The sequence below is a fragment of the Pseudorca crassidens genome, chromosome 1 (genome assembly GCF_039906515.1).
Source record: "Pseudorca crassidens isolate mPseCra1 chromosome 1, mPseCra1.hap1, whole genome shotgun sequence".
NCBI lineage: Eukaryota > Metazoa > Chordata > Mammalia > Artiodactyla > Delphinidae > Pseudorca > Pseudorca crassidens.
Window position 1 is genome coordinate 82853386 of NC_090296.1, and position 27056 is coordinate 82880441.

Below are 27056 nucleotides of genomic sequence, written 5' to 3' on the forward strand. Positions count from 1 at the left end.
GAGAAAAGTCACGAGACATCCTCCCTCCAACAAAGAACATTATTCCAGCAATATTATTGAGTCTTCATTATTTGATGAGGAATCTAACACCCAAGATGGTTAATGAATCTTTTCTCAGCCACTGATATTCAACTGAACCATTCAGCAAAAATATTACTGAGTACCTGTCATAAGCAAGAATTTTGCTTGCATTTTTTGGGGAATATAAATGTGATACAATCTGACCTCTCTCCTCTAGGAATTTATCTGTGCCAGAAAACTGGCCAACACTATTCTTAATGCACGGTCAGTAATGAAAAGGCTCTAAGGGAGAAACAACTGGGGAGAAGTGGCACATTCAAAGAAGAGAGGCCTCTTGGAGGTGATGGAACCAAGCGTCTTGGTTGGGTGCTATTTAAGATGGCCTTGGAGAATGGGTAGGGCTTTGCATATGATGGTTGTGGGGAGAGAACAGCAAGGGCAAATCCATAGTGGTTGGAAAAGCATGCAGCCTGTTCCAGGAACTGTGTCTCTTCCAATTAACAAATGTGTTTCCATGTCCTTCCCTGACCCTGGCTCCTTGGCCACAACTGACTGATCTAGAGGTATGCTTCTCTGGGATCCATTTTCCCCCTGTTTTTCCTTTTTTCCAAACAGATTCTGAGAATGAGGTGCCTGTTTGGGTTGTAGAAGCTGTGGGATGGCACTCCTGGGCACCTTGGCTGGTAGTGTTTCTTGATGTGTAGGGGATGCCCTATCCGTGAACAGAATGAAGGTGACAGGCAGAGAAGCAGAGACAGGTGGGAGGTGTGGGAAGGAGCATTTCCCTTCTCATTTCCAGGTTTTCCCATGGCCCAAAGGTAACATCAGCCTTCTGTTGGTGAGTGTCCCAGTGACTTTCCAGTCAAGCTCTCTGTTGCCTAGGCTACTTGGAGGTTAGTTTCTGTCTCTTGAGATCCAGAGACTTCTTTCAGAGATATGAGTTATTGGAATGGTCTAGGCGAGGACTCAGGACAACTTGCTGCAGAGCGGGGGAGGAATGAAGGGAAAAGGGTGGATGAAGGAAACTGTGAAGATGCACACAGTGGGACTGAATTGTTAGGATGTGGTGGTTGGTGGATGCTCAGAGAGAGGCAGAGATAATGGACAACCTCACGGGATCACTGGCACAGAGGAAGGGTCATTAACAGGGGGCTTTAGGGAAAAGGATTCATTTAGTTTTATGCTCTAAGAGTTAAGAGCTGCCTAAGCACCCACAGCTATATCCCTACAGCAGCCAGAAATGTCAGCCCTGTGCCATAGGTGGGAAGGAGTTACAAGTTCAGCCTCCCCTGAATATGGCTCCTGCACAGCTGTCCACTGTCTGTGCAACCCTGGATGAGTTACTCCAGTTCCCTAAGCCCCATTTTATTATAACCTGGTATAATATCTAACTGAGGATTTTCACATAGATTAAATGAGAAAAGGCACTAGAGCCTAGAACAAGGAAAATTCTCAGTTAATGTTAGCACAACTCAAAACCAAATGAAAACAAAAACAGATCGCTGGGTTAAGAATTTATCTTCTTCTGGGAAATCCTATTCTTTATATCCTATTAACAAAAGGAAACTGAGGAAATTAATCCTTATTTGTACTTAGGGTTTTTTTTTGATTAAAATTGAGATTGTATTGGTTTGTGTTTGAGGATCAGGGAATGGATATGAACAATTTGTATGGAATGTAAATTCCACTAATTAATGATTAACATCATACACCCTGCACCCCCTACCTACTCCTAATTTCAGTCTCTCACAGTACATTAACGAAGTTATTAGGAAAAAAAGGATGACCATGACAAAAGATGTCACAGAGAGCACACAATTCTGACAGGGAGAGCCAGGATCAGGGAGTAGTTTTCTTTAGGAAGCAACTCTGCTAAAACCCAACATGGGTAAAGAAATAATTTAAAATGTTTAAGACAGATTAAAGACATGTCTGTGACTCTAAGTCGCCATTTATTGATAGTATGCTTTGTATGATAGGATATAAAACCGTGAGCCCAACTTAGGGAAGGTTGACAGCTAACAGTCAAGCCTTGCCGTGATTCAGTACCCGCTACTTTCTGATTGTATAGAAAGATAAATAATCAGCATGAGGTTTACATCTTAAAGAAAAGTATTTGCACTTACCTAAATATGTTTTAAAAAGTGGGATGAGGTGGAATTTCCTCCTGAAAAATGGGTTTCTCAAATTACTAAAATACTTGCATTTACCAAGTTGTTGATTAAAATATTCCTCTGGATGGTCTAAGAAGAGAGGCAGGGGCCACTCACAAGACATGGTCTATGTTAGTCCTCAGACGTGGCTCCTTTCTCTCCTGCCTCGTCAGAGATTGCGCTCTTCACTTTCTCCAATTTCTGCAGGTAAATCTTTTAAAATTTTAATTTAATTTTTTATTTTTTGATGCACTATAGAGATCTGATTCAAAAACCTTTTGTTTCTTGATTAGTCACTTGAGCCTGTTTACCTTGCTCTTCTTTTGTTTGTACTTTTATTTTTTCTGAAGATTTTTCTTGTTGCCCTGCTGCCCTTTTTGGGATTAGTTTCCACTTAGTAGGAGCAGGCTTAGTGACAAACTTGCTGATCTCTCAGGCCTCTTCTTCCCTCCCCTGTGGCTGAATGAACCTCTGTGAGATCTAAGTTTCTAGGAAGAGTGATGCTATAGCAATTCACACTTCTGGGAACACCAGAAAAACAGGGAGGGCAAAGAGTGGTTTCAAATATTTTGATAATCCCGTACATTTGTTTGTGTAGTTGACTGGATTTCCAAGAATGCGGTAGAGGAGGAAAAGGAGGTAAAATTTAATGGGCCAATTGTAGGAAATAGACTTCCAAAGCTAAGAAATACGATATAGAGGCTTTAACAAGACACACACGGGCTGATACTATAAGTAGCTGTGGCCGCATGTGGAGTTCATCAAGTCAGAGGAGTGGTTCGGGCACCTTGGAAGGGGTCTGCAGGGGCAGGCTCACTCCCGATGCGCCCTTTCACTCAGACTTACAGATGTCAAAAGTTTCCAAGGGCTCTGTTCTCTGTGTCTGCCGCACAGGAAAGTGTGGCCACACCTCGCCTGCTGCCTTGGCATGGCTCAGAGTGACCACAACTTGAGAACAAATGCCCGGTCTGTTGATAGATCTAACAGAGGGATTTGGAATTGGGATTGGTGAATCTGCCATAGGAATTTTTGCTCTCTGCTCTTCCTCACAGGCATCTCTGCATTCCTCATAATGTCATGCTAAAGTTGGCAGCTGTACATCAAAGAGCAATTAAAATCTCATTTCTGACGTGGAATGCCAAAAAGCAACATTTCTGGAATTAGCCCAGCCCCAAAGGGGAGAACATACAAGTCTTCTTACTTATCCGTATTTTTTTTTTTGAAACCCAGCTAACTTTTTTTTTTTTTTTTTTGCGGTACGCAGGCCTCTCACTGTTGTGGCCTCTCCCGTTGTGGAGTACAGGCTCCGGACGCGCAGGCTCAGCGGCTATGGCTCACGGGACCAGCCGCTCCGCGGCATGTGGGATCCTCCCGGACCGGGGCACGAACCCGCGTCCCCTGCATCGGCAGGCAGACTGTCAACCACTGCGCCACCAGGGAAGCCCCCAGCTAACCTATTATCTCTTCAGTTTTAGAGTCTTCTCTGAATTTCTCAATCCACCTCATCTTTCCCTTTTTCTGAAATCTTTTGGTCTATATCTCTTGTACTGTGGAAAGGAAATGGCATTTCATAGACTAGAGTTCACATGTTACGTTATCTTGAATAAATTCCAGCTACCATTTAGACAAGGATTAGTAAATGATTGGTGATTGCTTTATATTTTAATATTCTCTGCAACTGATAGGACCTCTTATTACCTTGACATTTTATGGATGGGGAAACAGAAGTTCAGGAAAAAGAACTTGCCTGAGATCACATGGCTCGTAGGCGACAATGCTGTCAGAATTGAACCTGAATTTCCTACTTATTGTGCTGTACTGACTCCAGGTTAACTTTTCTGAGCCTTAGTTCCGTCATCTTTGAACTAGAAATAGTTGGGTAATTGCAATGATTCAATGAGAAAGAAAGCCTGAAGTGCTGGGTTCAAAACATGTGTATATGTAATCCCTTCCCCCACTCCTTCATTAATTAAGAGTTTTATCATGTGCTATCATTTCTCTTCTCATATTTAACAACTGCATTTCCACCCAGCTGCTGAATTTTCTAGGTATGGTGGCTCTATCTTATGCAGATTCTATAGGCGTCACACAGCACATACAGATGGTGGGATGACTTGATTTTGATAATGATGTTGTCTCTTTCTCTCCTTTTGGGTATGTCTATTAGCCTGGCATCATGATACACTGTCAATCCTGTGAAATTGAGGAGGTTTAGCCTTGTTTACTGCAAAAAGAAGCTCGTAACTATAAGATCACCACTCCTGGAAATTAAATCCAAGGAATAATCAAACAAGTTTCCAAACTATCGATATTCAGATATTTTCTTCAAAGTTTCTTGAGACTTTAATCTTTCTGTCAGCTATACAAAAGTATTATAAAATAGGCAAGAGCGGGGACATATCCAGAGGTAGGTAAGGTATTTTTTGCCTCTCTGAGCTACTTGCCTTTAATAATTTTTGAGTGTTGCTTTCCAGTGAAGTGTTTTAGTAAAACAGAGAGATGTGGGAAGTAAAAGACGGAAAAAGGGAAATGTTCAAGGAGAAGTAATTGGTGTTTGGTCCTTCATTAACTTCTAACATTTTCCAGTGGCTTGGGATATTAGATGGTGGGAGAATGTGTGTCTATGGTATGGGTGAGTCAATGGGTACGGGCCCATGATTCTCCATCCTGGCCACACATGAAAATAACCTGGGGAGAATTAAAAAATGCCAATGCTCAGGACCAAGCCCAGACCAAGTGAATCAGAATCTCTTGGAATGGTGCCTAGGGAATATTTTTTAAAAATCCTTCAGGTCATTCTCATGTTATCTGAGGTTGAAACAACCAACCTTGAGAGTTAGCCAGACCAGGCTCAGAAACAAGCTGTTTTCCTGGCAATGTCTCTGGGAGAAGTGATACAAGACTACAGTTAATCTTGAAATAAAGGATGGTGGACAATTTCAGGGACCCCAAGAATGTGCATTTTGTGTACCTTTTTGACAGACTACCAATTATGTGTGTTGACAACAAACTGACTTCCTGTTAGAACCACAGGTGAAAGACCTGGGGCAACCATCTCCATATCTAGAAGTATTAAAGAAGTGTAGACAGGATAGAGTAAGTGTATTAGAAACAAGCCTTCTTTCTTTATCGTTTACAAATACATACCTCCAGAATACCCTTCATCTTTGGCCTCTCTTTTTTGATGTTGAAAATAAGAATGCCCATCATCTCAGTTCTCTCCCTCCTCCTATGAACCCTACTCCTGGTTCCATTGTGAAGAGGAGTTTACGTTTTCAGTTTTTCCTTTGAAAGTTATTTCTACCTGTTCATTGCAGCTGTAAATGGCACCATTATCACTTTCTCTGAAATCTCTTCAGTTGAAACAGAGTGAGATGTTGTGGAAAGAACATGGGTAGGAATCAAACAGAACTGTTTGAATCCGTCATCTCTTAATAAATTCTGTGACGCTTGGCAAGTTTCTTAATCTGAGTCTCAGTTTCATAGTCTATAAAATGGGAACAGTAACCCTTACCTTGAAAGGCTGTCCTTGAGAGGTTATGAAAATAAATGTAGGTTAAACATGTGTCAGGAACATAACAGTTGTCTGCTAGGTGTTGATAGTGCTTTTTTTTTTTCTTTCAGTACATTTCCTCAATTTCAGAGAGGAATAACAATGTTAAATTGCTATAGGAAGAAGTTAGACTAAAACACTACACACTTAAAGAATTCCTATTCACAACTACAGATCAAACACAAATCATGCCAACTCTATATATAAATTAAATGAAATAATGGTGGTAAAAATGACTGGTTCTCTAGGAATAAACCTACCTAAGGAGACAAAAGACCTGTGTGCAGTATAAGACACTGATGAAAGAAATTAAAGATGATACAAATAGATGGAGAGATATACCATGTTCCTGGATTGGAAGAATCAACGTTGTGAAAATGACTCTACTACCCAAAGCAATCTACAGATTCAATGAAATCCCTATCAAACTACCACTGGCATGTTTCACAAAACTAGAACAAAAAATTTCACAATTTGTATGGAAACATAAAAGACCCCGAATAGCCAAAGCAATCTTGAGAAGGAAAAATGGAGCTGGAGGAATCAGTCTCCCTGACTTCAGACTATACTACAAAGCTACAGTCATCAAGGCAGTATGGTACTGGCACAAAAACAGAAATATAGACCAATCGAACAGGATAGAAAGCCCAGAGATAAACCCACACACATATGGTCACCTTATCTTTGATAAAGGAGGCAAGAATATACAGTGGAGAAAAGACAGCCTCTTCAATAAGTGGTGCTGGGAAAACTGGACAGCTACATGTAAAACAAAGAAATTAGAACACTCCCTAACACAAAAATAAGCTCAAAATGGATTAAGGACCTAAATGTAAGGCCAGACACTATCAAACTCTTAGAGGAAAACATAGGCAGAACACTCTATGACATAAATCACAGCAAGATCCTTTTTGACCCACCTCCTAGAGAAATGGAAATAAAAACAAAAATAAACAAATGGGACTTAATGAAACTTAAAAGCTTTTGCACAGCAAAGTAAATCATAAACAAGACTAAAAGACAACCCTCAGAATGAGAGAAAATATTTGCAAATGAAGCAATGGACAAAGGATTAATCTCCAAAACATACAGGCAACTCACACAGCTCAATATCATAAAAACAAACAACCCAATCCAAAATTGGGCAGAAGACCTAAATAGACATTTCTCCAAAGAAGATATACAGACTGCCAACAAACACATGAAAGAATGCTCAACATTATTAATCATTAGAGAAATGCAAATCAAAACTACAATGAGATATCATCTCACACTGGTCAGAATGGTCATCATCAAAAAATCTACAAACAATAAATGCTGGAGAGGGTGTGGAGAAAAGGGAACCCTCTTGCACTGTTGGTGGGAATGTAAATTGATACAGCCACTATGGAGAACAGTATGGAGGTTCCTTAAAAAACTAAAAATAGAACTACCATACGACCCAGCAATCCCACTACTGGGCATGTACCCTGAGAAAACTATAATTCAAAAAGAGTCATGTACCAAAATGTTCATTGCAGCTCTATTTACAATAGCCAGGACATGGAAGCAACCTAAGTGTCCATCAACAGATGAATGGATAAAGAAGATGTGGCACACATATACAATGGACTATTACTCAGACATAAAAGGGAACGAAACTGAGTTATTTTTAGTGAGGTGGATGGACCTAGAGACTGTCATACAGAGTGAAGTAAGTCAGAAAGAGAAAAACAAATACCGTATGCTAACACATATATATGGAATCTAAAAAAGAAAAAGGAAACAAAATAGTCAGAAGAACCTAGGGGCAAGATGGGAATAAAGATGCAGACTTACTAGAGAATGGACTTGAGGATACGGGAGGGGGAAGGGTAAGGTGGGACAAAGTGAGCGAGTGGCATGGACATATATACACTACCAAATGTAAAATAGATAGCTAGTGGGAAGCAGCCACATAGCACAGGGAAATCAGCTCGGTGCTTTGTGACCACCTAGAGGGGTGGGATAGGGAGGGTGGGAGATGCAAGAGGGAAGAGACATGGGGACATATGTATATGTATAGCTGATTCACTTTGTTATAAAGCAGAAGCTAACACACCATTGTAAAGCAATTATACTCCAATAAAGATGTTAAAACAACACAAACTACTGGTTCAGGGTTTGGAACACAGTAGGCAGGTAATAAATGCTAGTTTTTTCCTATTCTTACTCCTATTTTTAGGAAATTTTCCAGGCAAGAAAGGTGATGCATATACAATATTATATGTTAATAGAACACTGTAATAATCCCCATTTTTGCTTTTAAACTTTTGTCACACTGTAACTTTCAGCACTCTTTCCACATTAGGACTTCATATCTTAATATCTCACCCTCTCACAAATTCTCAGATAATTCCGCCTTGATTTTGAGCCTCGGGTTTAGTTCTCCCCTCTATTCCATCTACTGCCATCATTCTCGGGGATTTCGGCAACCATTCTGACCTTCCAATATGCTGGCATTATAACTCTTTGTCCCTTATTTCTTTTTATTCCAGTATATCTGCCTAAATCATGACCATTATCAGAAATATCTCCACTGCTAATACCTTAATTCTACGATCCTCCTTTCTGAACAGAGCTACCTTCTATTCTTCCATTTTCTCATCCCTAATGTATACTAGACCTGTTTGGACACACAATTCCAGGTGTGGTACACAGTCTTTGACATGGATACATGAGGAAACTGTCAAGGGTCATATTAAGCCAGAGAAATCAAGTTGGTTCTAGTGCCAAGCTACTTTAGCTTGTTTTGAGGACCTAAAATAAGAATTCTTACTATGAGTGTTAACTAATATTTGTACACACACAAATGGTATTGAGCTATAGATTGTATTACATGGGTTCACACAATACTACAGCAGCAATTTCTATAGACGGCAATCCTTCCACTGGCTTCTGTCTATAATTTTGCTGTTGACATGATGTAGCACCATCTTCAACTTTGTCCTGTCTCTGATTTGATCTAGATCAAATAGATTTAAGTAACTTTCATATGCTGGAAACACAGGGGTTAAACTAAACTGACCTTGGGGGAATAGAGCAGAAAAAGAGTTAGTAGAGTGGAATCATCCCTCTGTCACATTTCTTGAGCCATTACTATGTGTCAGGCACACAGGTTCTGGGTGTGGAGGCTAAGGATGATGAAGAGCTGACCATCTAGTAAGCAAGACAGTAGGCAGACACAGATGGCTGTCCAAAGAGGTATTTCTAGCTGCTTCCTGGCTCACAGTTTTGCAGAGATACTCATTGTGCATGGCTACAGTGGGTGGGGTTGTGATTGGCCATAATGGCTGCCAATTTAGAATGTTCTCTGGCACCTTTTATACACAGAGAACAAAGATGTCTGGAGACACTCTAAATGAGTTTTCAATTTGTGAGCTGCTTGGCATCAGGTTAGAGTAGGTGGCAGATAGAGTTTGGTGCCAGGTCAATAACCTAGATTTATATGCACATATATTTGGAATTTTCTTAGGGATCATTCCTGGGAAGGACATCTACCCTGGGAGAATTATAATGCAGGTGAGCTTAAGTCATTAGATGTCCCACTGTTATCTGTCTTTAAGTTAGCCATTGAAAATGAAAGAAATGTAGATACACAAAATGCTGGTGTCTGACCCTTCAATAAGAGATTTGGGGAAAAAAGGAGGCAGTCTTGAGCACCCCCCAAAAGTGATAAGGACAGTATTCAAACTTATTTGATCTCTCCAACTCTTGGGGTTCACCTAAGGGAAACTTTTTCCAAGGGTCTTTGGAAACAGAACTCATTCTCCCTGTAGTTGCTTCTAAGGAGGAGGTCATTAAGCAACCTTCAATCTCTTAATCTTTTTGGTACTTAACAAATCCTTAGTGAGAAACAGGAATGTACTTTTTGGACGCTCTTTAGTGTGGGGAGGGAACTTACCACAGACCACGTTTAAAGGAAAAACCTCCTGTTAAGGTTAGGTCTGGTAGTCTCTCCCCTAGAGCTCCTTGCCAATGGGCTTATTTGTAAAGCTACCACGAGGACCCTCTAGACCCCTAAAGTACTGACCACATGGGCAAGCTAGTCTATTCTGGAACTAAAAGCAGGAACTTTTAAAATAATCCATGTATGTTTGTTTTACCCATTAAATAATTTTGGGATTGTTTTTGTGGAAGGCAACCATGCTTTCTCACGCAATGCTCTTTGTAAATTTCTACTCCCCTTTAAGCTTCAACTCAAATATCACCTCCTTTGTAAAGCCTTCTCTGACCCAAACCCAGCACTCTTTTTTTTTTTTTTTGCAGTACTCGGGCCTCTCACTGTTGTGGCCTCTCCCACTGCGGAGCACAGGCTCCGGACGCACAGGCTCAGCGGCCATGGCTCATGGGCCCAGCCGCTCCGCGGCACGTGGGATCTTCCCAGACCGGGTCACGAACCCGTGTCCCCTGCATCGGCAGGCGGACTCTCAACCACCGTGCCACCAGGGAAGCCCCCCAGCACTCTTACTTGTTGCTGCATCTTCTCTCTCTCTGACCCTTTCGGGTGTTCATCATGACAATGATGACCCTGAATTGCAGTGGTTTGGGATGAGTCTATCTTCTCACTTGACTTGTATCTCCTTTAAGTAAGGCTATCTCTAGTACATAGCAGGTGCTCGATAAATTTATGAGGAAAGAAGTATTCTTGGGGTCATTTTTTGATCTAATAGATGGGCCACAGGGCTGACCCAGTATGGCATTTCTTAATGTTTTTGAGTAGAGAAATATTATAAAGGTAGAGATGGATTTAGATTGCATAGGTTCAGTCATTCATTTGACACCTTCCTGATTTTATTGCATCTGTTACCACATATACTATTAATCTTCCTTTTTCTTTAGGTCAACTCATTTCTTTTTCTTGAAAGAAAAAATTTAAGAAAATTTGGAACATGTGTATAACTTGCCATAAATAGAGGAAGAACATCCAAATGCATTGAAATATGAGTGCTTATCTATGACTAGTGATGAGTGGACCACTCTTCAGGAAACATGGCTCCAGAGCTTTCACGAACCACCATCTTCCTTCCTCTAAAGTATCCTTCCTACTAAGCATGTTGTCAATATTTTGGGTATGTCTCCACTACAGTACTTTACATGGCAGAAGGGAGTAGACATGCTCTCCAGCCTTCCCCCAAACCCCTACAATCATTTCCCTCCCTCAAGCAAGAGTGGGCATGCCACCCAGGGTGTTCCGGTGCATAGCCTCAAAGTGGCCCATTATAAATCTCTCTGAAATATTCATTTTTGTCTTAACAGTCATAAACATTTTGTTTCCACACCAAAGTATATATTTGTAATTATACTGATATAAAAATAAATGTTCTTCCAAATATTTGAGTAAATTGATAAACTTGGATACTGTTTATTTGGTGATTTTGAGTATAACCAATTATGTACTACACACTTTGAGAAACATGGTCTTGAGTAAAACACAATATTAGATGGTCTTCATCTTAGTACTAAGATGTGGTTTGGTAAGAGATTTCTCATTGAATGACATTGAAACTGAAATCCAAGGAGACTGATATTTGTAGAAAACTCCAGAAAGAATTTATCTACTGATAAACAGTAAGAAGTGAAAAACAGAGGTGGTTATTTAGATCATTCTGGACCAGACTTAAAAATTATTTACTGAAAATTAATTCTGGAGGTAGGTGATAACTAGTTTTTATCTGAATGGCAGAGGCCGAAGAGTCCCTCTCCATTTTATACAAAGATGTTATTTATTCTCATTAGCTTTGGTCACTCTCACCAGGCCCCAGTGATGGCATACAGTAGGACAGGGTGGGAGTGGCTCCGTGTCTTTAAACTATACATTCTTCCCATTGAAAACACCCATAGATTTTGTGAATAGTGTGTCACAGTAGTCAGTGACTATGTAGAGGTTTTCCATTCATCAGTTGACTTCAGTGTAACAGCTGGGAGCTCTGATCTAGACTTTTTCTATACGGCTAAACTTACTGAATAATTACTAAGTGTTGCAAGTACATTCTGAATTAGGGCAGAGCTGGGACTTGGAATTTGACTCATAGATGTTTATTTTTTGGCCAATCTGGTTCTCATTTCTAAATTTAGAAAAAGGAAAGAGAATCTCTTGGCTTTCATTTAGTATTCTGTTTCTGTACTTACTGCTAGTGGAGTTGGCTGGCAGGTTGATTAAACCATCTTCATTTAGCTGGTAGGAGACTTGTAAAACTGCCTAGAAGAATAAGCCCCCCAGGGGAAAGCAAACACTGGATGGGAGTCGGTTTTAATGTTTCAGACTTGGCTTCAAATGAAACTGTCTGCATAGTCATTCTTATTTAACAGGAATTTCAGGGGTTTTAGTAGTTTTAGAGGACAGGATCAAGAAAGCTTTAATTATTTCAATGTAGCATGCCTAATCTTACATCATTGTGTGTGTGTGTGTGTGTGTGTGTGTGTGTGTGTGTGTGTGTGTGTGTGTGTGTGTGTAAGGGAACTGTTGGCCATTTAGAGTAGTTTTGGTCAGTGGCAGCATTGCTGGCCAAGTCCCAGGGAGTAAGATTTGGTGGTGACTGACCTTTGGGCTTAAGAAAATTAACCCATGTGCTACTTCCTAGTCTTGTTGGCCTCAAAAGCCATCAGTGGTTTACCCTCAAAAGCAACTGAAACTGGGTCCCCTCTCTCCCGTGGTGAGGGCTGATTTGTCTACTCCTCATTGGAAGACCGGAGACACCAGTGAGAGATAAAGTCAGGATCTCTGCTCTGACCCTCCATCAGGCCTATGGCCCCTTTCTTTAAATCTACAGTTAGATCTTGGGAACCCAAGAACACAGCCACCACTGATCCACTGTCAATCTCCTTTGAGTAAAAACAGATGCTACACCTATACTGAGTCTTGTTTCTTGGCAATCTTTTATTTGTAATCTTTAGCGAATGCCCACAACTGCCAGAGATGCCTCTCCTTTGCCTCTTCTCCCAGTGGTCTAAGGCAGGTATGAGGGTGAAAAGCTGAAGTCTCTGTAGCCCACCCTGTTTTTCAATGAATCCTTTCTCCCTCTGGCTCAGGGGAAAGAAGAGGAGCCACAAGGGAAACAGCATGCTCTGCCACCCTGTACAAGCCTCCTCAAAAGCCAGAGAGAGGAGTCTGTTGGGATTTGGAATTGGCAGACACCTCTGTATCTCTGACGAGGGGTGGATCAGACAGCTAACAGGAAACTGAACTCCTCCTACAACTGCCTAGAGACAACACATGTCCCTGCTTCTATTTACCCAGGCCTTTGTCAGGCTGCTGCGGGCATCAGGAACGTGGTAGGCTGGCTTCTGAGCTCTGCTCCTCGATGGCTGTGTGACCCCTGGCACTCACAGAAGCTCACCTCTCTTAGCCCGTTTCCTCATAAAAGAAGGTGTTGGATAGTTTTCCAAGGACACTTTTAACTCAAATTCTATGATGTGATTAAATTGTGAGATGGGGAAAGGAAAGTTTCCATAGGTGGAGGACCTTGGAATGAAAGTACAAATTTCTAAGGAATGTTCAGGTCTCTTCATTTTTACCTTTGATTACATTCGTCACCTCCATCACTTTCTAGAATTTCTACTTCTTTGCTCTGTGAACTTCGGCAAACTGCTTAGCACCTCTACATCTCTGTTACCTCTTCTAGAGATTGGGAGCAATGATACCACCCATACAGGGTTGTGGATTTTGGTATCTTTATTTTGAGGACTAAGTGCTTATATATTTAAAGCGCCTAGCATGGCGCATGCTCATGGAGGAGTGCTCAATAAATGTGAATTTTCTTCACTTTCCCAACACCATACACAAAAATAAACTCAAAGTGGATTGAAGACCTAAATGTAAGACTGGACACTATAAAGCTCCTAGAGGAAAACATAGGCAGAACACTCTGACATAAATTGCAGCAATATCTTTTTGGATTCGACTCCTACAGTAATGGAAATAAAAAAAATAAACAAATGGGACCTAATTAAACTTACAAGCTTTTGCACAGCCAAGGAAACCATAAGCAAAATGAAAAGACAATGTACAGAATGGGAGAAAATATTTGCAGATGATGTGACCGACAAGGGACTAATCTCCAAAATATACAAACAGCTATACAGCTCAATATCAAAAAACCAAACAACTCAATCAAAAAATGGGCAGAAGATCTAAATAGACATTTCTCCAAAGAAGACACACAGATGGCCAAAAGGCACATGAAAAGATGCTCAACATCACCAATTATTAGAGAAATGCAAATCAAAACTACAATGAGGTATCACTTCATAACAGTCAGAATGGCCATCATCAAAAAGTCTACAAAAAATAAATGCTGGAGAGTGTGGAGAAAAGGGAACCCTTCTACACTGTTGGTGGGAATGTAAACTGGTACAGCTATTAAGGAGAATAGTATGGAGGTTCCTTAGAAAACTAAAAATAGAGCTACCATATGATCCAGCAATCCCACTCCTGGGCATATATGCAGAGAAAACCATAATTCAAAAATACATGCACCCCAATGTTCATTGCAGCACTATTTACAAAAGCCAGGACATGGAAGCAACCTAAATGTCCACCGACAGATGAATGGATAAAGATGTGGTATATAAATACAATGGAACTTCACTCAGCCATAAAAAAGAATGAAATAATACCATTTGCAGCAACATGGATGGACCTAGAGATTATCATACTAAGTCAAGTAAGCCAGATAGAGAAAAACAAATATCATGTGATATCGCTTATATGTGGAATCTAAAGAAAAAAAATAGATACAAATGAACTAATATACAAAACAGACCCACAGACATAGGAAACAAACTTATGGTTACCAAAGTGAAAAGGGGGGGGCAGGGAGGGACAAATTAGGAGTTTAGGAGTTTGGGATTAACATATATACACTACTATATATAAAATAGATAAACAACAAGGACCTACTGTATAGCACAGGGAACTCTACTCAATGTTTTGTGATAACCTATAAGGGAAAAGAATCTGATTTACATATATATCACTTTGCTGTATACCTGAAACTAACACAATATTGTAAATCAACTATACTTCAATAATTAAAAAAACAAAGAACATTACTGATGCTCCTCAGAGCAGGAATATATGCCAAAGCAGAGATTCTCTGCATGTTCTTCGTGCTCCCTAGAGCTGTGTAGGTGAGAGAGAGGAAGACACTGCAGACTGGTGCCACTGTGCCCTCTTTGCCACCCGCCCCTCCCAGGGCTCTCCCTACCTCCTGAATCTTATACCCTCCTTCAGAAGCTGGCTCCCTGGTCCCCACTTCTGTGGATGCTTCCCTGCTTACTCTCACCAAAAGAACCTTCTTCCATGTCTGGAGTCCTGTCACCTTTACTCCCTGAGCCTACTTTTCACTTATATTGTGAAATATGTTTTGTATTTCAAATTGCCATTGGTATTTATATATCCTTTTGCTATTAACATTGTACCTTTCTCTGGCCTCTTCAGCCCAGATTTCTTGAGGGCAGGAAGATTGTGTTTTTACAGCTCCCTAAACATAGCAAATATTCCACTGTGGGCAGAACCCATGGTAAGACATAATTTTACATTTTTCTTCTGTTCCCATAGCAGTGTTGTCTCCTCACATCCTTACTATTCTTAATTAATATTGAATTTTCTCTACAGCCACTCTGCTTCTTTTCATCACAGCATAGATGAAACTCCTAAATTTGCATTTGTGTTACATTTAGAAAGATTATTTTACTTTTCTCTTCTCTTTACATGTAAAAATGAGCCCATGAATTTGTTTTCTTTGCCTTCTAGATGTCTCTCTGAGGTCTCAAAGATCTAGTCCCAAACTCTCCTCCAAGACTTTTAAAGGTGGGTAATACACTAGTCTTCCAATAACGAGACCTTTTCTTTAAAATGAACGTCATAAATGTCCTTTCCATACACTGGGCTTCATCATTGTATTTCAAGTATTCCCGAAAATTGAAAATATGTCTCACAAATCAATTTCCAGTTTGACCTATTCTCCACAGTCAAGTCCAAAAGCCTCCCTTAAAAGTTCTGCATTCCTTTGAAGCTAAATGATACAAAAAAAAAAAAGTCAGAAACACCCTTGCATTTGAATCACCAGTCTCTCTCTGCTCCTATGGGCTGATTCAGCAGATTGGCTCCTGGTGGAGAGCACTGGTTTCCCAGCTAGTCTATGGCCTATTTAAAACAGACAGAGACATCTCCAAGGCGGCTTTGTCAAAGGCCAAGGACATTTTTTCAGCATAGACACCAAGCTTCTTGCCACATAAACAAATTCAAGGATTTCACTTTAGCTTCCCCAGGTTTTTGGATTGACAGCAAATGGTAGGAGGGATACAGAAGCCAATAAGGCAGCCCAGGGCAGCTAGAAGCCCAGAAGGAAGACGGGAATTATTGGCTCTGGCTCCGTGCTCAGGGTGAGGCTGTGAGCAAGCCTCAGCCATGAAAGAACATCTGGAAAACCTCTCGGCTGGACTTTCCACCCACAGACTCAGAGGCTGGATGATGTAGGAGTGAAGAGAATCTGCCTTGGATTCCTTACGTTCAGTGAGTATGTCTCACCTCTAGCTACACAGTGAAATCACCTGTGAGGTTGTTAAAAGCTGCCAGTGTCCGTGCCGCACCCCAAACATGGTTGTTTCTGAAAAGACCTCTAGGGGATTTGTACATGCAACCGGGATGGAGAACCACTGATTGGTGATAGTGAAAAGTCAGATTTTCTTTTGAATATCTTGACTGAGTTGTTTTTCTTTCACTTCTATAGAAGACTTTTTGGGGTACATTTTAACTGTTTATAACATACACTCTCTATTATTTCCCTAACTCCTATCCTTAGATAGCCCCCCTTCGGGAGTTAAAACAGTGATCTATTTCTATCTATCTACCTACATACACACACACACAAACACACATGTATACGAAACTTATACGTAATCTGTGTAGTTTTCACCAGCAAATGGCTTACCTTGAATTCAATAAACCATCTTTTCTCTCTTGGATAGTTCAGGAGTTAGTGGTTACAGTTTGTTGGATTACATACTGGAAACCAAGTGTCATCAGACTTGGGTCTAATCTGAGCTCTATTATGTGATTTTGGGTAAGTCTTGTATGTTCTTTTTGAGCCACAGTTTCCTTACCTGTGAAATGAGAGAGTCAGAGCAGGTGTCCTCCAAGGTGATTTTCAGCTCTAGTGTCCATTGGTAACATTCGTATTCACTGCTAAACATCATAGAGCAAGACCTACAGAAGAAAAGGAAGCTCTTTTTTCACATATGGCTGGAACTAACCTCTTGCCTAGTCTTTAGGAACTGTCTTCATGGCCTATGGCATTAAGAGAAGATCAAAGCCTACCTCTGAACTTCCTGGATGCTTGTCCCAGCTCTGCCTATAAACTTTCTGGGGAAGACTAACTTTTAAATTTTTTATCCATATAAAATGAGGAATCTGTCTTCAGAATGCTAGGGCTTTGTTTCCCAGTGTGTGTCCTGTGGAACACTAGTCTCACAAGATAGGCCTTGACAAAAAGGTAATGGAGATCAATAAATTTGAGAAATGAGGCACAATCTAACCCTCCTCTTAGTGATTCATGATACATATTAGTGTTAAAAGTGTACAAGCACTTAGTAAAGAAACCTGCTTAATGTTCTTCAACACAGTTTGCTAAGGAAGTAATCATACTTGTTTGAGCAACCAGTTAATATCCCAGGTTCAAGGAACACATGTAGAGAAATGTAGCTTGTTGCTCTGTGGCCTACAAGAAGCCTTGGGTATTCCTATCATCAGTGATATTTTTGATATGGTGACTCCCACCCACCCCGTTCTCCTTGGGATGCTGTTGCTACTGAAGTCTACATCACACCTTCTGTGGGTCTATCACTTCCCAGCCTCAAAACCCAAAGCTTATGAACCTCTTTGGTTGGTTGAGCAGATTTGGGGAGGTCATAGGTCACCTGGGAAAAAGAATGGAGGGAGAGGATGCACTCTATGTAGAATTCACTTGGTAATGCATGGCAGAAGAGAAGAGAGAACTTCCATGGTCCAAGATAGCTGAGAAGGCAGTTAGACCAGGGACAGTAAGACCACAGGAAAGGTAAAATTAGTTCCCTTTCTCTGTTAATCATGATCTTTGATTAAACATATTGATATAGACACTTTATTTCGAGGATATAATTTTTCCTCTTTTTGATGGGTTTTTCTTAAAGAATAAGAGTAGGGTAGATCTAGGAGGGATCTTAGAGGTCGCTGGGTCCAAATACGGCAAACAGGTGTAATGTATGTTGCCAGCTCTGACTAACAGGCTGCCTGGAGCACTGGGTGGAGAAGGACATTGGGGCTATATCTTGACAGATTAAAATTTTGTGCAACTCCTAATGATAACTGCCATTTGTAAGGTGGTGGTACAGTGTCATGTGAGTGGAGTGTTATTTTGTTTTTGTTTTTAATGGCAAGGGTGTCGTGGGTTCTTTTTTTTTTTAAATAAATTTATTTATTTATTTTTTGGCTGTGTTGGCTCTTCGTTGCTGTGCACATGGGCTTTCTCTAGTTGCCGCAAGCGGGGGCTACTCTTCGTTGCAGTGAGCGAGCTTCTCATTGAGGTAACTTCTCTTGTTGCGGAGCACGGGCTCTAGGCACTTGGGCTTCAGTAGTTGTGGTGCATGGGCTCAGTAGTTGTGGCTCACAGGCTCTCTATGTGAGCCACAACTACTCTCTCTTAACCACTGCGCCACCAGGGAAGTCCCATGAGTGGGGTGTTTGCCATTCCTTGTGACGATGAAGAAATCACTTGCAAAGGGAATATACTTGCCCAAACTCATACCAAATGACCTTTTTTTTGGTTTTGTTTTTTTGCCTCCCTTCTCATTTATTGAGCATGAACAACATTCTTGATATTTAACAGGTAAAAGTGTATGGACTATATTCTTTGAGGTTGTCTCAACCCAGTCAATGTATGCATTCATTTGCTAAATATGAATAAATAGTGAGAACAAATTGGGATCAATTATACCCCAATTCAGGCCAGTTGCTTCCACTTATCTTTGCCTTTATTTGTCTATGCAAACATGGCCAGTGTTTGTGACCAAATCTGGGGCACTAAGTCAATGGTTTGAAAACATTTGGATTTTGTTGCTTTCACATTTTGAAACCTGGGAAAAGGCTAACACAAACTGGCATTTGGGAGCCAACTGCTCCAGCTTCCCAGAGGCCTCTTAGGCCCAACCTCCAGTTGCTTTCTAGTCCTGACGTGTGCTTTTAGAGAAATATATATAGTAGATGATGGGAGCCTCTAGAGAGGAAGGTGCTTCCATTCACTACATTTGTGCCCCCAAACACAGACACAAATGTGGCTCTCTGATGGGGGCCAGTACCCCACTTCAGGACCCTGGTTTCTAGCTCCTTGACTTCCGGCTGCTAGCCTTGGGGGATGACTTCACTCACCCCTCTAGTTCTGCTCCAAATATTCCCCCTATCTTCTACCTCCAGGCACGCCTCAGCTTTTATCTTCCTCTTTGGCAGATCTTTATCTCAAGATAAAATCTTGAGATCTTATATACAACACACAGAAATGAATTGCCTGCTGAGATAAGGAAAGCTTTCAAATCAGGCCTCCTGTCCAACTACGAAGAACGTGTCCCAAAGAGCCAGTCTCCTTAACTGAGCCCAACGAATATTTTCCTTAAAGATTATCAATATCCTGTTCAGTTGCTCATGACAACATATGTAGCTCTCTACTCTGCAAACTGATAGAAAGCTGGACACCAGAGATGGGCATGAAATGCTAAGGCTGCTGCTGCTGCCACCAAGAATCCTGTGTGCAGGCACAGGTCACTATCCACACCTCCCCTCCTGGGAGCCTGTGCAGCCCACCACCCCCAGGGTCCCATGATCCAGGGACAACTTCCCCAGGAGATCACACGGTACACCTCAGGCTGGTGCAACGTCATGCTGGGCTCTGCCACCGCAGGCTCACCCCGCACTCTGTACCCCTCCCTCCCCCCGGCCTGAGTGAGCCAGAACCCCCTAATCAGCTGCTCCTTTAACCCTGCCCTGTCTGAGCGAACAACAGATGCCCTCAGGCGACCTACATGCAAGGCTGGGGCAAATCCAAAGCTGAATCCCAGGAGCTGTGCAAACAAAGAGAAAAGGAAATCTCTCCCATCAGCCTCGGGAGCAGCGGATTCAATCCCCCAAATCAACTTGATGTACCCTGCATCTGTGGAATATCTGAAGAGACAACGAATCATCCCAATATTGAGGCGGTGGACTTTGGGAGCAACTGTAGACTTGGGGTTTGCTTTCTGCATCTAATTTGTTTTTGGTTTTATGTTTATCTTAGTTTAGTATTTAGAGTTTATTATCATTGGTAGATTTATTTATTGATTTGGTTGCTCTCTTCCTTTTTTTTATATATAGATATATATGTATTTTTCCATCTTCTCTTTTTGTGTGTATGTGTATGCTTCTTTGTGTGATTTTGTCTGTATAGCTTTTGCTTTTACCATTTGTCCTAGGGTTCTGCCCTTTATTTTTTTTTAGTATAGTTTTTAGCGCTGGTTATCACTGGTGGATTTGTTTTTTGGTTTGGTTGCTCTCTTCTTTCTTTTTTTTAAAATAACTTTTAATTTTTTTATTTTTAATGATGTAAAAAATGTTTTATTTTAATAACTTTATTGTATTTTATTTTTTTCTTTATTTCTTTTTTTCTCCCTTTTCTTCTGAGCTGAGTGGCTGACAGGGGCTTGGTGCTCTGGCCGGGTGTCAGGCCTGAGCCTCTAAGGTGGGAGAGCCGAGTTAAAGATATTGGTCCACCAGAGGTCTCCTGGCTCCATGTAACATCAAACAGCAAAAGCTCTCCCAGAGATATCCATCTCAACACTAAGACCCAGCTCCACTCAACGACCAGCAAGCTACAGTGCTGGACACCCTATGCTAAACAACTAGCAAGACAGGAACACAACCCCATCCATTAGCAAAGAGGCTGCCTAAAATCATAATAAGCTCACAGACACCCCAAAACACACCACTGGATGCAGTCCTGGTCACCAGAAAGACAAAACCCAGCCTCATCCACCAGAACACAGGCACCAGCAACCTCCACCAGGAAGCCTACACAACCCAATGAACCAACCTTAGCCACTGGGGACAGAAACCAAAAACAACCCGAACTACGAACCTGCAGCCTGCAAAAACGAGACCACAAACACAGTTAAGCAAAATGAGAAGTAGAGAAACACACAGCAGATGAAGGAGCAAGGTAAAAACCCACCAGACCAAACAAATGAAGAGGAAATAGGCAGTCTACCTGAAAAAGAATTCACAGTAATGACAGTAAAGATGATCCAAAATCTTGGAAATAGAATGGAGAAAATACAAGAAACGTTTAACAAGGACCTAGAAGAATTAAAGAGCAAACAAACAGTGATGAACAACACAATAAATGAAATTAAAAGTTCTCTAGAAGGAATCAATAGAAGAATAATTGAGGCAGAGGAACAGATAAGTGACCTGGAATATAAAATAGTGGAAATAACTACCGCAGAGCAGAATAAAGAAAAAAGAATGAAAAGAATTGAGGACAGTCTCAACCTCTGGGACAACAATAAATGCACCAACTTTCGAATTATAGGGGTCCCATAAGAAGGAGAGAAAAAGAAAGGGACTGAGAAAATATTTGAAGAGATTATAGTTGAAAACTTCCCTAATATGGGAAAGGAAATAGTCAATCAAGTCCAGTAAGCACAGAGAGTCCCATACAGGATAAATCCAAGGAGAAACACGCCAACACAGATATAAATCAAACTATCAAAAACTAAATACAAAGAAAAAATATTAAAAGCAGCAAGGGAAAAACAACAAATAACATACAAGGGAATCACCATAAGGTTAACAGCTGATCTTTCAGCAGAAACTCTCCAAGCCAGAAGGGAGTGGCAGGACATATTTAAAGTGATGAAAGGGGAAAACCTACAACCAAGGTTAATCTACCCAGCAAGGATCTCATTCAGATTTGATAGAGAAATTAAAAACTTTACAGACAGGCAAAAGCTAAGAGAATTCAGCACCACCAAACCAGCTTTACAACACATGCTAAAGGAACTTCTCTAGGCTGGAAACACAAGAGAAGGAAAAGACCTACAATAACAAACCCAAAACAATTAAGAAAATGGTAATAGGAACATACATATCAAAACCTACCTTAAATGTAAATGGATTAAATGCTCCAACCAAAAGACACAGACTGACTGAATGGATACAAAAACAAGACCCATATATATGCTGTTTACAAGACCCACTTCAGACCTAGGCACACATACAGACTGAAAGTGAGTAGATGGAAAAAGATATTCCATGCATACAGAAATCAAAAGAAAGCTGGAGTAGCAGTTCTCATATCAGACAAAACAGACTTTAAAATAAAGACTAGGGCTTCCCTGGTGGTGCAGTGGTTGAGAGTCCGCCTGCCGATGCAGGGGACACGGGTTCGTGCCCCGGTCCGGGAGGATCCCCCATGCCGCGGAGCGGCTGGGCCCGTGAGCCGTGGCCGCTGGGCCTGCGCATCCGGAGTCTGTGCTCCGCAGTGGGAGAGGCCACGGCAGTGAGAGGCCCACGTACCACCAAAAAAAAAAAAAAAAAAGACTATTACAAGAGACAAAGAAGGACACTATATAATGATCAAGAGATCAATCCAAGAAGAAGATATAACAATTGAAAATATTAATGCACCCGCATAGGAGCACCTCAATACAGAAGGCAAATGCTAACAGCCATGAAAGGGGAAATAGACAGTAACACAATCATAGTAGGGGACTTTAACACCCCACTTTCACCAATGGACAGATCATCCCAAATGAAAATAAATAAGGAAACACAAGTTTTAAATGATACATTAAACAAGGTGGACTTAATTGATATTTATAGGACACTCCATCCAAAAACAAAAGAATACACCTTCTTCTCAAGTGCTCATGAAACATTCTCCAGGATAGATCATATCTTGGGTCACAAATCAATCCTTGGTAAATTTAAGAAAATTGAAATCATACCAAGTATCTTTTCTGACCACAACACTATGAGACTAGAAATCAATTACAGAAAAGAATCCATAAAAAATACAAACACGTGGAGGCTAAACAATACCCTACTAAATAATCAAGAGATCACTGAAGAAATCAAAGAGGAAATCAAAAAATACCTAGAAACAAATGACAATGAAAACACTACAACCCAAAACCTATGGGATGCAGCAAAAGCAGTTCTAAGAGGGAAGTTCATAGCAATACAATCCTACCTCAAGAAACAAGAAACATCTCAAATAAACAACTTAAACTTACACCTAAATCAAGTAGAGAAAGAAGAACAAAAAAACTCCAAAGTTAGCAGAAGGAAAGAAATCATAAAGATCAGATCAGGAACAAATGAAAAAGAAATGAAGGAAACAATAGCAAACATCAATAAAACTAAAAGCTGGTTCTTTGAGAAGATAAACAAAATTGATAAACCAGTAGCCAAACTCATCAAGGACAAAAGGGAGAAGACTCACATCAATAGAATTAGAAATGAAAAAGGAGATATAACAACTGACACTACAGAAATCCAAAGGATCATGAGAGATTACTACAAGGAACTATATGTGAAAAAAATGGACAACCTTGAAGAAATGGACAAATTCTTAGAAAAGCACAATCTTCTGAGACTGAACCAGGAAGAAATAGAAACTATAAACAGAGAAATCACAAGCACTGAAATTGAGACTATGATTAAAAATCTTCCAACAAACAAAAGCCCAGGACCAGATGACTTCACAGGCGAATTCTATAAAACTTTTAGAGAAGAGCTAACACCTATCCTTCTCAAACTCTTCCAAAATACAGTGGAGGGAGGAACACGTCCCAACTCATTCTACGAGGCCACCATCACCATGATACCCAAACCAGACAAAGATGTCACAAAGAAAGAAAACTACAGGCCAATATCAGTGATGAACATAGATGCAAAAATCCTCAACAAAATACTGGCAAAGAGAATCTAACAGCACATAAAAAGTATCATACACCATGATCAAGTGGGGTTTACCCCAGGAATGCAAGGATTCTGCAATACACACAAATCAATCAATGTGATAAACCATATTAACAAACTGAAGGAGAAAAACCATATGAACATCTCAATAGATGCAGAAAAATCTTTCGAGAGAATTCAACACCCATTTATGATAAAAACCTGTCAGAAAGTTTGCATAGAGGGAAATTTCCTCAACATAATAAAGTCCATATATGACAAACTCACAGCCAACATCATTCTCAATGGTGAAAAACTAAAACCATTTCCTCTAAGATCAGGAACAAGACAAGGTTGTCCACTCTTACCACTATTATTCAACATAGTGTTGGAAGTTTTAGCCACAGCAATCAGAGAAGAAAAAGAAATAAAAGGAATCCAAATTGGAAAAGAAGAGTTAAAGCTGTCACTGTCTGCAGATGACATGATACAATACATAGAGAATCCTAAAGATGCTCCCAGAAAACTACTAGAGCTAATCAATGAATTTGGTAAAGTTGCAGGATACAACATTAATGCACAGAAATCTCTGGCATTCCTATACAGTAATGAAAAATCTGAAAGAGAAATTAAGGAAACACTCCCATTTACCATGGTAACAAAAAGAATAAAATACCTAGGAATAAACCTACCTAAGGAGACAAAAGACCTGTGTGCAGAAATGTGTAAGACACTGATGAAAGAAATTAAAGATGATACAAACAGATGGAGAGATATACCATGTTCTTGGATTGGAAGAATCAGCATTGTGAAAATGACTCTACTACCCAAAGAAATCTACAGATTCAGTGCAATCCCTATCAAACTACCAATGGCATTTTTCACAGAACTAGAACAAAAAATTTCACAATTTGTATGGAAACACAAAAGACCCCAAATAGCCAAAGTAATCTTGGGAAAGAATAATGGAGCTGGAGGAATCAGGCTCCCTGACTTCAGACTATACTACAAAGCTACAGTCATGAAGACAGTATGGTACTGGTCACAGAAACAGAAATATCGATCAATGGAACAGGATAGAAATCCCAGAGATAAACCCACACACATATGGTCACCTTATTTTTCATAAAGGAGGCAAGAATATACAGTGGAGATAAGACAGCCTCTTCAATAAGTGGTGCTGGGAAAACTGGACAGCTACATGTAAAAGAATGAAATTAGAACACTTCCTAACACCACACACAAAAATAAACGCAAAATGGATTAAAGACCTAATTGTAAGCCCAGATACTATAAAACTCTTAGAGGAAAACATAGGCAGAACACTCTATGACATAGATCACAGCAAGATCCTTTTTGACCCACTTCCTGGAGAAATAGAAATAAAAACAAAAATAAACAAATGGGACCTAATGAAACTTAAAAGCTTTTGCACAGCAAAGGAAACCATAAACAAGACGAAAAGACAACCCTCAGAATGGGAGAATATATTTGCAAATGAAGCAACTGACAAAGGATTAATCTCCAAAATTTACAGGCAGCCCATGCAGCTCAATATCAAAAAAAACACAAACAATCCAATCCAAAAATGGGCAGAAGACCTAAATAGACCTTTCTCTGAAGAAGATATACAGGTTGCCAACAAACAAACGAAAGGATGCTCAACATCACTAATCATTAGAGAAGTGCAAATGAAAAGTACAGTGAGGTATCACCTCACACCAGTCAGAATGGCCATCATCGAAAATCTACAAACAATATATGCTGGAGAGGGTGTGGAGAAATGGGAACCTTCTTGCACTACTGGTGGGAATGTAAATTGATACAGCCACTATGGATAACAGTATGGAGGTTCCTTAAAAAACTAAAAATAGAACTACCATACGACCCAGCAATCCCACTACTGGGCATATACCCTGATAAAACCATAATTCAAAAAGGGTCATGTACCACAACGTTCACTGGAGTTCTACTTACAATAGCCCAGACTGGAAGCAACCTAAGTGTCCATTGACAGTGAATGAATAAAGAAGATGTGGCCCATATATACAAAGGAATATTACTCAGCCATAAAAAGAAACGAAATTGAGTTATTTGTAGTGAGGTGGATGGACCTAGAGTCTGTCATACGGAGTAAAGTCAGTCAGAAAGAGGAAAAACAAATACTGTATGCTAACACATATATATGGAATCTAAAAAAAAAAAATGTTTCTGAAAAACCTTGGGGCAGGACAGGAATAAAGATGCAGACATAGAGAAAGGACTTGAAGACACAGGAGGGTTAAGAGTAAGCTGGGACGAAGTGAGAGAGTGGCATGGACATATATACACTACCAAATGTAAAAGAGCTAGTGAGTGGGAAGCAGCCACATAGCACAGGGAGATCAGCTCGGTGCTTTGTATCCACCTAGAGGGGTGGCATAGGGAGGCTGGGAGGGAGATGCAAGAGGGAGGAGATATGGGGATATATGTATATGTATAGCTGATTCACTTTGTTATAAAGCAGAAACTAACATACCATTGTAAAGCAATTATACTCCAATAAAGACATTAAAAAAATTAATTCCCCCCAAAATAAAATAAAATAAAGAGTATTTTCCATGTGTGAAAAGCTCTATTAAGAACTTTGTATTATTTCACTTACTCTTTGAAACATTTTTCTTGGGGTGGTTATTATTCCAAATTATATAGATGGAGCACCTGATATTCAAGGTAACTAACTTGCCCATTGTCATGCAGGTTGAAAATGTCAGAGCTGAAAGTCAGATGCCCTCCTAAGCCCATGCACATTCAAGCCCCCAGAAGTCAGTTTAATAGTGGAAAGGTGCACACATAGACATATACTCAGCTGCTGCAAGGCTAGATGCTCTCGTTCCACCATACCTTACTCATATCCGAATCGATGAATACGTCAGTCCAGGGGAGCTGACTTGTTGGCTTTTGCTGTAGAGATTTTTTTGGCTCCCTAAGCCAGGCAGTAAACATACTACTGATTCAGAAGTCATACTTCTGGCTTCTGATTGGGTTTGTCCAGTGGGAGGCATCAGCAGGAGATTGGTAGGTGTGAGGAAAGAAAATGTCAGGGCACTTAGCTTCCTGGCTCCTTTCCTGTCCCAGCTGCTTTGCAGTGGCTGGATTCCTATATACCAAAAGCCACAGCTCCTGCTGGATGGCTTTCTCTACATCTTCCGCTCTCTGTACATTACAGCGAATAATTCCTCCCCTGGTACCTTTGAGCCTAGGGGTGGTAACAGCCTTCTACTCTTACTAGCCAGGTACTTTACCATTTCTCGTCGGTTTAACATAACCTCCCCCACTCTCTTGTAAATGTTCCTTCATTAAA

The 27056-nt window shown here is 40.5% G+C and overlaps 1 protein-coding gene and 1 long non-coding RNA gene across 8 annotated transcripts in view; one reads left to right on the forward strand and one right to left on the reverse strand.

The window, feature by feature from the left end:
- The window catches only part of RASGRP1 (RAS guanyl releasing protein 1), a 309379-nt gene that overhangs the window by 264379 nt on the left and 17944 nt on the right, over window positions 1–27056 (reverse strand). For all 7 annotated transcript variants that reach the window (XM_067742527.1, XM_067742489.1, XM_067742506.1 and 4 more), the window contains exon 2: window positions 16855–16957. The gene's annotated coding sequence lies outside the window, so the exon portion shown is untranslated. The remainder of the gene's footprint in view (window positions 1–16854; window positions 16958–27056) is intronic.
- On the forward strand, window positions 15799–26037 carry LOC137227183 (uncharacterized). The gene is made up of 2 exons (XR_010944735.1): window positions 15799–16264; window positions 20441–26037. It is a non-coding gene; the product is annotated as an uncharacterized lncRNA (long non-coding RNA).